The 12,115-nt window shown below is 40.0% G+C and overlaps 1 pseudogene; it reads right to left on the bottom strand.

The window, feature by feature from the left end:
* Positions 1-9,200: 9,200 nt before the first annotated feature.
* Positions 9,201-9,706, bottom strand: LOC129476364 (large ribosomal subunit protein eL24-like; annotated as a pseudogene).
* Positions 9,707-12,115: the final 2,409 nt, after the last annotated feature.

Raw genomic sequence — 12,115 nt, 5'->3', positions numbered from 1 at the left:
CTGGTGTCATAGTAACTCCATAGTCTCCCTTAAATCCCTTTTTGAAATTTTTCAACATAGTTCCTAGTGGGTTGGGCTTACTTTGTGCCTGACCCATGTTTCCTCGAGACAAAACACCACGCTCACACCACACGCACACCACAAAACAAAGAATGGGTAAAAAGGGCACACACACATTTTTTCAGTTTATACCAAACCAGAACCAGTACCAAAATCAGAGTATCAGGAAATCCAAGCCAGGTCAAAACCAAAACCAAAGTATCAAGCAATCCAAGTCAAAAACAAAAAACCAAAGTGCCGGTACAGACACGCCATGGGTGATCAGGCCACACTTCCACTCAGATGGAGTGGGGCAAGTTCCAAAGACTAGTCTTACCAAGTTTCAGATGTCCAGACTCCAAGTGCCAGTTCCTTCCCAGTGTTCAACCACTGCGTTGATCCTCCATGGGGGCCTGCCACGCGCTGCTCTGGCGAGGCATTCCACTGGGGCAATTGCCTACCCGGGAGCGCTCTCAGGATCTGGGTGGCTCAAGCTGGTGGCAGTCTCCCACAGGGATGCTCCACAGGGCAAGCCTAAGCCACCTAAGGGGCTGCCTTGACCATCCATTAATCACCTCACTTCCCGGTCAGGGAACCAAGAAATGTAGCAGGACAAGCCACAGACAAAACCTCTCAGACACTGAGTTAAACAAGCAAGGACTTTATTTGGCCAGGAGCTTTGGCAAGACTCATGTCTCCAACAACCAATCTCCCTAAGTGAGCAATTCCTGTCCCTTTTAAGGGCTCACAACTCTAAGGGGGTCTGCATGAGAGGGTCGTGATCAATTGAGCAAGCAGAGGGTATGTGACTGGGAGCTGCATGCACCAGTAATTAGAACGGAACAGAACAGGACAGGGATCTTCACAGTGCTTTTCTTGTACAAATAACTGATTAGGTCAGGGGTTGATCTTTAACTACCAGGCCCAGGGTGTGGCACCGGGCTGTCTGCTTGTGGATTTCATTTCTGCCTTTTAGTTTTTACTTCTTCTTTCTTTGGAGGCAGAAATTGGGCATAAGACAATATGAGGGGTGGTCTCCTCCCCTATCCCGTGCTCTTGTCCAGCATCCCGGAACAATTAGGTCACACAAGGACTTAAAAGATGAGTGCGGGGGTTGTATTGAGTGGTGGAGGTGGTTCTCAGCAAGATGGATGGGGAGCTGGAAGGGGGGATGGAGTGGGAAGATGGTCTTCCCCTGGAGTTTGGCTGCCCAGTGGCCTATCTCCTCTCTGACCATCCCCAGCTGAAATCCTCTCAGTGTTCAGATGCTTCTTTTCTTCTCTCTGCCATACCATTCTGCCACTCCTCTGCTCTTCTGTTCATCTCTGATCTCCTTCTGGAACCAGGGGTTTGCGATTTATATGGGTACAGGATAGATGGGTGTAGTGGGCCAAAAGGCAACTTTTGGGTGCAAAAACGGGAATGCCTGTTCCCAGTTAGGGTCACAGGTATCCAGGCTTGAGGGTGATGCCTTTGCCGGGGAACAGCCCTCTTCTACCTAATATTTCCCTGTTTCCTGTCTGTATCAGGAGGGTCTTGAAACCCACACTCAGAAAGGCAGGGGAATATTAGATTGAAAGGAATGCAGGAGAAGGTGAAAGACCTGCCCCTGAGGCCTGAAAACACCCAATATTATGAAAAAAGACTGTAACCAGGGCTATGGGAGTTATGGGCCAGGACCAATGAACAAAAACCAACATATATCATAACAAAACAAATGGAATCATGCAGTATTTTTGCACTTAAAAACTTGTTAAGGGGGGGTAGATCTCATGTTGTGTGTTCTTATCACACACGTTGTAAACAAAAAGAGTCAAACTCTGTAAAGTATTTGAAGAGATTTATTCTGAGCCAAATATGAGTGACCATGGCCCATGACACAGCCCTCAGGAGGTCCTGAGAATGTGTGCCCAAGGTGGTCGGGGTGCAGCTTGGTTTTATACATTTTAGGGAGGCATGAGACATCAATCAGATACATTTGAGAAATACATTGGTTTGGTCCAGAAAGGCAGGACAATTCAAAGTAGGGGGCTTCCAGGCTATAGGTAAATTTAAACATTTTCTGGTTGACAATTGGTTGAGTTCGTCTAAAGACCTGGGATCAGTAGAAAGGAGATGTTCAGGTTAGGATAAAAGATTGTGGAGACCAGGGTTCTTCTGAAGTCTCGTAGTGGCTGCCCTTAGAGATAATAGATGACAAATATTTCCTATTCAGACCCTTTAAAAGGTGCTAGAGTCTCAGTTAATCTCTTCAGGATTAGGAGGGCCTGGAAGAAAAAGATCTAGCTATGTGAATAGAGATTCTTTACAGATGCACATTTTCCCCCGCAAAGGATGGCTTTGCAAGGCCATTTCAAAATATGGCAAAGAAACATGTTTTGGGGTAAAATATTTTTATTTTCTTCTTTGTCATGGAACATTATGCCAAAGTCAGATTGGAAGGTAAGTCACAATATATAGGGTTAAATGAAACTCATCTGATGAGAATTTATGGTTTGTAGGGCATGGCTCCCCAGACTCTTGAGATAGGAATTTGGGCAAGATAAGAAATCAGAGTTTAGTCCTCACATATACACACACACACTCAAGAAAAATCCAAAAAAGAAAAGGGGACAGAAAAAGCTTTTGGAGGTAATGGGTATGTTTCTTATCTTGATAATGATGATAGTATTAAAGAAAGTGACCGTGTCCTCGGGACACAGCAACTCTGGTGACTGTACAGTCAACACAATAAACCTCAGCATTTGCATTGTCATTGAGCTCATTCAAGCTAAGCTATCTTCAGTAGGGACTTTCCCTTCTAGAGACCACGTGCATTTTTATTTTACCTGTCCTCAAACTGACCCTTTGCTCATTTTAATAGTTAAAAAACACCCCTCGGTAGAGATATAAGATGCTAATGAGACCTGCAATGAATGAACAAGCATGTACAGCTACTGGGCATGTGCACCCAGGGGACCACCCAGAACATGCTTACTAGCAACACCTCTCCCATCCCCTTATGAATCATCATGTAAGACTCCCCTAAAGGGCGTTTCTCCAGCAATAATCAATACTGTCTCACCCTTATGAGAAGCTTGCCCTGAAATTTCTCTCTCTCACGGTGTACTGTCTATTCTGCACCAAACTTTCAAAATATTCTTTTTCCTTTACAAGAAATTGCTCTATGCTGCATCTCCTTCGCTGTGTGTCTCTTGTTTAAATTCTTTGAAACTAAGAAGACAAGAACTGAGGTTTCACAACAGCAGTCCCAACAGTAAAATGGGTGCGCACATATATCCAAACCCATCAAATTGCATCCATTAAATATGTGCCTCTTTTGCAGATCGATTATACCTCAATAAAACTTTTTTTTTAAAAAAGAGCTACTCAAGAAAATTTCCCACCAGATGTAAGGATAAAAACACAAAGAACAAACAAAAACAGGTCATTTATATGCACTTGCTAGAGTTTTGAACACTTGGCCAGAACTAATATTTTGTATCAAGTGTCTGACGGCAACGATGCCGTTTTCCCCAAAGTGCGGGGAAGACCATGCCTTCATTTTGATGCACAGGTGCACACATTCTAGAATCTATCAGCAAATGAATGTTGGTGCAGCGTGCAGAAAATTTGAATAGATAAGACGTATTGATTGGAAGGTGGCGAAACAGGTCTGCCAGGTTTGTTTTGCCTTTGATGGTGGATGTCCGAGTTCTTTTCCTTCCTCATCTCTCTCTCTGACACATGCAGACCCATGCACTTACCCCTGTTTGCTCTGCCCTCATTTTGCCTCAGCGTGAACACATGCGTCTGGCTTCACCCTTGCAGCTAATGAATAAACCCAAAGGTCCCCACTGAGCCTGCGAGATTAATTAGGCTGCTGACTTGGGCAGCTCAGCCCTGCACTGCTTGCTCCCTGACCACCAATGGCTCCAGCAAAGCAAACCCACAGAGCCTTTCCCAACCTCAGCAGGGTAGGCTGTGATCATCAAGTCACCGAGAATAAAAGTAGCTCTTCTTTTCTAACTGTCGGGGTTTGTTTTCATTCTTATTTATTTCTTTTTGTCCAAGGGGGAAAGAACCATGCAGGACTGCTTTGGTATCTATCTTCCACAGAGCCAGAGCTCCCTCTACAGCTCCCAATTTTTTTTCTTTTTATCGAAGGCAAACTAATCAACCCTGTGAAATATTTGTTTGCTTTTTGGCTGTTTGAGAATGCACATGCACTAAAACAATCTGGAGATGCCACAGAGAGGGGTGCAGAGTTTCTAATTCACACTTTTGCAGAATTTTTCTCTGTATCAAAGATTTTAACGCTCCATCCCCAAGAGACTTTTTAAAAGTGTGTCTCCCTATTGGATTATCTCAACTACGAAGTTGCTGATGCTTGAAGAACATCTCACATAGCTCACAATTTTCCCTCACCTTGATATCGTTAATATATCTATTAATCTCAATATCATTATGAGATCATTAATATACATATTAGAATTTTTTAGACTGTATTAGGATAAATAATATCCTAAGTATTTCAGCCATCGTGAATTACTTGAGAATTCAGTTTTCATGGCTCTTTCTTACATATTTGTTCCATCTCTTAAGTTTATTATTTTTAGGGGCCGTTAATTTTCGCAGTCTCACCCTGCAAAATTGTCCAGTCGATGAACAAGTATTTGTGAGTTGCACACAATTTTTCTAAGCTACATTTTAGCTTCTGTGATCTGCCAAAGAAACACAAGGAATGTTTCTACCCTCAAAGCAGCGAGGGAGAAAAACAAACATACGTGACTCCATTTATTGTGAAAAATAAACTTTTAAAAAATTGAAGCCAGTGGGGACTCAAGAACAGCTTAGAGATAGAGGGTGACATCCTTTCAAGAAGAGTAGGGGGAGACGCCTGGGAGCATTGAAGGATGTGAATGCATTTTGTGTTTGGAAAGGATGTATACATCCTTCATGAGCTCATGAAGTTCACGGCTCCGGTGGCTTTTGCAGGAACACGGATGGAACTGGAGGCCATTATCCTTAGCAAATTAACGTAGGAACAGAAAGCCAAATACTCCCAACAATAGTTGGGAGGCCCAGGCAGAAGGATCACTTGAGCCCAGGAGGTGGAGACCAGCCTGGGCAACATGGTGAGACACTGTCTCCACAAAAAATAAAAAAATTAGCTGGGCCTGATGATGCACCTGTAGTTCCAGCCACTTGGAATGCTGTGGCAGGAGGATCACTTGAGCCCAAGAGGTAGAGGCTGAAGACAGCTATGACTGCACCACTGCACTCCAGCCTGAGCAACAGAGCAAGACCCTGTCTCAAAAAATATATAGATGGTTAGATACGATGATGAAGAAGGAGCAAGTGGTCATGTGGACAAATTACATGTCAATTAAATGGGTAAACAGATTCAACATGTCAACACATTTTGTACAATGCTAAGCCATATAAAAAATGTAAGATTGTGGCATCATTATTAAATAATGGCATTTTATTACCCATATTAAAGCACACAAAATGTTGCCAATCTGGAGAAAAGATATACTATGATGTGCCTCTCAGTTAAAATTTCAAGACACTGAACGAAGGGATATCTCAGTCATTCTCACAACAGAGTTTAGCCTTGTAATCTTTCCAAAGTAGAACATAATTTTCTGGTCTCATAAATTTCCCATGAAACTATTTTACTACTTACACTGAAAAACAACATATCCTCCAAATGTATTAGCAGGATCTGTTTTGAGTCATTTATTATGCTTCAAGCTAGAAATGATGTGTAGGTTGATCATTCAAATTTCTGGCAGTCTGTTCACCAATTAAGATGCTTAACATATAATTACTTTCTACTTCGAGTAATGAAATATTTCAATTGCACAGAGTTGACTCAATGTAATAAGAAATTTGTTTGAATGTCATCCTTAAAACAATACATACTCTTCCAATTTTCCCCCTGCTGTTCTAAGATGTTCGGTTTGCCTTTATCTGTTAGTTTTATCTCCCTGTTTGCATTTAATATTGTTTACTGGTCTCAGCGTTCTTATATTCTTGCTTAATCTTGCCAGAGTTTTCTATTTCATTGGTAATTTTTTAAAATGGCTTTTGGTTTAATTATCCACTCTATTTTTTCAAGTTTTAATTTCCTGTTACTTTTGTCTGTGTATCTTTTTTTAAACTTTTATTTTAGGTTCAGGGGGTACGGATGCAGATTTGTTACATGGGTAAATCGCATGTCACTAAGGTTTGGAGTACGAATGATCCCATCACCCAGGAAGTGAGCATTGTACCCAATAGGTAGTTTTTCAACACCCCCTAACCCCTCCCCCTCCAGTAGTCCCCAGTGTCTATAATTCCCATCTTTGTGTCCCTGAGTACCCAATGTTTAGCTCCCACTTGCCGGCGAGCCCATGTGGTATTTGGTTTTCTGTTCCTGTGTTATTAATTTTCTGTTTGTTGTGTTGTATTTTATTCATTTCTGTTTTTATTCATTTGCTTTGTTGTGATACCTTTTGTGGATTTTCTTGTTCACTGCTTTAAAAATACTGGAGTTGAATATTTAATTCATTAACTTTCAGCAGTTCTTATTTTCTAGAATATGCATTTAAAGTTATACATTCCCTCCCACTATCAAGTTATCAATTTGGGTACAAGGTACTTTCATGTGATGCTATGCTAAACAGTTTGTCATTTTGTTTGTAGTTTTAAGTATTTAATGAGTGAATTATTTAGAATTTTGATTTTAGCTTCCAAATGTATGGGTGGAAAAGGCTACTTCTTATAACTTATTTCTATTTTTGCATTTTAATTATAGAATGCTATCTCAATCTCATTTAATATTTGTAAAAGGAAAAGCCTATTTAACATAGTGTGGTAGTCACTTAAAGGATATGTGCCATATATACTTGGAAAGATATATATTCTCAATGCTTGGTAGTTTTAATTGTTCAAATCCTATACCATTTTTCTCTGTGCTTGGAAAGAACCTGATTATCTATGTGTTGATATCAGTGTTACTCTTTTTTAAAAAATCTGTTTGACGTATTTCAAGAGAGCATTAAATTTTTTACACTGTTGGGATTTTTCTGTCTATAATTATGACAATTTGCTTTCTAACTTTTAGGGCAATTTTATTAGATTCATATAAGTTAAAGATTATTATAGTTTCCTAGTAAATTGTTCCTTTTTTTAAGCAATGAATCCTGTAATCCCCAATAATAATTTCTGCCTGGAAGTTGTCTTTCTAATACATTATTATACCAGCTTTATTTGTGTTATTTTCTCTGTTTTTAATATTTATTTTCAAACTTTTATGTTTTTACGCTTCGCTTGTGTCTCCTTAAATTTTTAATTTTTTGTTCACTCTTAGAAAAAATCTGTCTCTTAAGAGGTGAGTTTAATCCATTCACATTTATTTATTTATATATTTATTTTTAAGGGGACATTTTAGTACCCAAAAGTTATCAAGCATAGCTCTACATTCAAGTTGGGTATGATTTTATTTTCCCAGTAATTTCCTAAATATAGCATAATATTGTCTATACAAAAAAAAGAGAGCTTTTCCCCCAAGCAAAATCTTAACATTTTGCTTTTATGATAAGCAAAAGCCTGTGTTATCTTGCTTTTTTTTTTTTTTTTTTTTTTTTTGAGACGGAGTCTTCCATTGTCGCCCAGGCTGGAGTGCAGTGGCATGATCTCAGCTCACTGCAACCTCGGCCTCCCCTGTTCAAGTGATTCTCCTGCCTCAGCCTCTCGAGTAGCTGGGATTAAGGCACGTGCCACCACATCCAGCTAGTTTTTGTATTTTTAGTAGAGAAGGGGTTTCACCATGTTGGCCACGCTGGTCTTAAATTCCTGACCTCAAGCGATCCGTCTGCCTCAGCCTCCCAAAGTGCTGGTATTACAGGCATGAGCCACTGCACCCAGCCTTACATATTTCTAATGTTGATTTTACATACGGTTTCCATTTTCAGGTTCCCAAAGGGACTTACTCATTTTACCTGCAACGCTTAGATGTCTGAATGTAACATGCACTAGAATGAAAAATTAATTCTATCACCTTGGAAAGAATGGGGATGGAGGAAAATGTTGACATTGACTATACCCTCACCTAGTGTTCTGATGTTTCCTGAAAGAGCACTGTGATTTGTCCACTGTTGTATCCTTGCAACTTGGCACCTGCTGGCAGGTTAAAAACGATCTACTTTCTGTAGAAGGACAAGCCTATGCTTTACATGTAAGTTATGATTACTACTATTTTATCACATCTTCAATATACATATCTCTTGAATATCAGCAGTTTATTCAGACATTTTTGCGATTTAGCATGGCTCTGGCAAACCCCCAGCTCAACAAACTACTCCAGGAGTCTAGCTAAGGATACTCTTTACTCAAGCAGCCATGCTTTTCATTTAGGCATATTTTTGGTAAGCAAGAGCAGATTAATACAGCTGATAGTTTTAAGCACCTTCAACTCACCTATTAGCAAATGATAGGCAAGATACCAATGGCTACAAGGCAAACCCAATATAAACTAAATTTGTCTATCATGGGAAAAAGTAATTTAACTAGAAAATAGTCTAAAAAGCACATCCTTTATTTTATTTTTTTTTTTTTTTTCATTTTTGAGACAGGGTCTTGATGTCACCCAGGCTGGAGTGCAGTGGTGCAATCTTGACTCACTGTAGCCTCGACCTCCTGGGCTCATGTGATCCTCTCACCTCCACCTCCTAAATAGCTGAAACTACAGGTGCATGCCACCATGGACCTGCAGTTCATTTTTATATTTTTTGTATTTTTTGTAGGAACAAGGTTTGTATTTTTTGTAGAGACAGGGTTTTGCCACGTTGCCCAGGCTGGTCTTGAACTCCTGAGGTCAGGCGATCTGCCCGCCTAGGCCTCCCAAATGTTGGGAGTACAGGCATTTGTCACCGAGCCAGGCAAATCCATGTAACATCCTAGTACTTACAGCCATGTAACCAAAAAGTTAAGACAAAGAAGTTTTTGTATTGTGCCCGACACACCCCAGCTAAGCAAATAGACTTTTTAATAAAATACCTACCTCTTACATTCTTAACCTTATTAGTTCACCTATGACCATGTAAGGCCCAACATGCCTACTATGAGAATAAAATCTCCAGCACCACCTAGAGTTATAGTCCAATCTTTACTTTAAAATCTAATCTGTCGGCTTAGCATTTTCCACCAACTTGGGGAGCTGAAACTTCCACAGGCTTCACAATTGTCTGCCTAGGTGCTGCCTTTGGCAAAAACGCAATTACTTTTGCACCAACCTAATAGGTGTCTTAGCAGCAGCCATTGCAGCCTTTTTAGCTGCTTGCTTAGCCTTTTTTGCTTCTTTATGAGCCCTGATAGCTTGTTCTCACTGAGCCTTTCTAATGTCAAGTTTCTCATTCCTCTTGGCCATTATGTCAGCGAGAGATTGCACCAGCAAGAGCCCTCCGCAATTTGCTCAGCAGGTTCTTTTCTGTTGAATTTCTTCCAATTGTCCTTTTTTGTGCTTCCTTCTGTAGAGGACAGTCCAGTTTACCTGCCAAGGATTCCTCTTGGAAAGGAATGCCAACTCGCATTTTGCATTAAGACACTGGAAAACCTTCCCATCATTGGTCCTGGCATAGCGCCTCCTGTGTCCAGGGTAGATCTTGTAACCTCTGAAACTGCAAACCTCGACATTCATGGCAGCAGCTCCAAGGGAGGAGAAAAGATGGCAAAGAGAACTCCATTTATTCTTATATCTGATATATTGGATCTTATTTTCTCCTGCTTATTTTGTGTTTTCCATTTACCAAACGCTCTTCATTTTCTTCTTTGCTGCCTACTCTTGAATTGATTGAGTCTATATTCCCCCTCTCCTTATATGAAAGTTACATGCTCTATTTTATTTCACCCTTTTCCCTTAAAAACGTGAGTGTGCATTATTAAAGGGCTAGAGGTAAGTGATACTTTAGTGACACATCTGTATGGCTCTCAATTAAAGTGCTTCTGTTTGACAATCCCTACTATCTGTTCCTGGATTTAAATACTTTATATAATGAATAATGGAAGTGCACCATTAAAAAAGCTATACTGTGCTTTGTTTGTTAATTTCCAAGTTAATCCAATAGTTTAATTTTTTGGTATCATCATAATCAATATGAAAGCCTAAAAAATCTAGCTATAAGGTCTTTTCTAGAGAGATTTCAACACTACTCTTAGATTGTTTATTGTTTTAGATGAAATATAATATATTTTTAGAGAGCTCAACAATAGTATGTTTTACTATTTGTGGTTCATTGCAAACTGGCCACCTGCCATAGCCCCTCCCTGTCCACACCCTGTGTAAGACGACTTTATCACTCCTCCCGTTAACAAGTGAAGTGCATTAGCTCTCCCCGTGAATCTGCATTGTCTTTAGTCAACAGCATGCAGTGGAAGGGATAGCATGATAGTTTTAAACCTGGGCTTCACAAGGTCTTTCATGTTTCAGCTCTTGGACCTCGGCCCAAGTCTCACGTATACAAATCAGAGCCAAACTACTGGAGTTCATTCAAATCACTAGGCGCTGAAATGAGTTGTCACCTTGCCTGAGTCTGTCCTAGACCCTCCAGCCCCTAGCCAACCTGTGAACTGACCACAGATACATGAGGGAGCCCAGGCAAGAAAAGAAGAGCCACCCAGCTGAGCCCAGTCCAAATTACAAAACCAGAGACACTCTCGTGCTAAACAATGAGTAGTTGTTTTTTTTAGCCACTAAGTTTCGGGGCAGTGTGTCACAGAGAAATAACTGGTGATTCCATGTTGGTGTATATTTGTAGACGCAATTTTACCAAGGAATATGTAATGCTAATTTGATTTCCAAACATTTTAATTTCTCCGTTTCTGTGATTCCTATTTTGTCCTGGACAGGGAAACCGATTTCTGTGTTGGACATGCAGAGGCGCATTCACAGAACTTATTTTTCTCTGTTGGGCAGATTTTATCAGCATTATAAAATTATAGTGACTTAGGAAATAAAGAATATAAACCATCTCTGTCATCAGCAGCTTTCAAATCGATCTCCCATAGGACATTTGAAGTTTATGTATGTTTGGAAGACAAATATAGACATTACTTCAACAAAACTAAAATGATTCTTTCTGATAACTCATTGCTTTAAGATCTGTTCAGAATGTCAGCTTTTATTTAACATGTAAGCATATAAAACTAACTAAAACAGAGTAGGCTTAAATCCATGATTAACACTAATCATTATAGATGCAAACTAAAACCACAACGAGACACCATCTTACACCAGTTAGAGTGGCTATGATTAAAAAGTCAAAAAATAGTACATGCTGGTGAGGATGCAGAGAAAAAGGAAGGCTTATACACTGCTGGTGAGAATGTAAATTAGTTCAACCTCTATGGAAAACAGAATAGAGATTTCTAAAATAGAACTACCATTCCATCCAGCAATCCCACTACCGAGTATCCAATCCACTCAAAGGAAAAGAAATCATTACATCAAAAGATACCTGTACTCCCATATTTATTGAAGCATTATTCACAGTCACAAAGATATGGAATCAACCTAAGTGTCCATCGGACTGGATAAAAGAAATGTTTTCTATATATATACACATACGATGAAATACTATTCAGTCATAAAAAAGAATGAAATCAGGTCTTTTGCAGCAACATAGATGGAACTGGAGTCTATTAAGTGAAATTATTCAGAATCAGGAAGTCAAATACTGCATGTTCTCATGTAGAACTGGGAGCTAAATAATGTGGACACATGGGCACAGAGAATGGACACTGGAAACTAGAAAAGGTGGGGGTGGGAGTGTATATTGTACAGTATTCGGGTACATTAACCCTAGCTCCTCACCTAGTTCCAGAAATTACTTACTGCATTCAATGTGCACTATTCTGCTGATGTCTACACTAAAAGCCCAGACTTCACCATTACACAATATATCCACGTAAAAAATCTGGCCAGGTGCGGTGGCTCACACCTGTAATACCAGCACTTTGGGTGGCCAAGGCGGGTGAATCACCTGAGGTTAGGACTTCAAGACCAGCCTGGCCAACATGGAGAAACTCCATCTCTACTAAAAATGCAAAA

Source organism: Symphalangus syndactylus, chromosome X, assembly GCF_028878055.3.
Source record: "Symphalangus syndactylus isolate Jambi chromosome X, NHGRI_mSymSyn1-v2.1_pri, whole genome shotgun sequence".
Taxonomy (NCBI): domain Eukaryota; kingdom Metazoa; phylum Chordata; class Mammalia; order Primates; family Hylobatidae; genus Symphalangus; species Symphalangus syndactylus.
The sequence above is the reverse complement of the archived record's forward strand: the minus strand, read 5'-3'. Positions and strand labels throughout refer to the sequence as shown.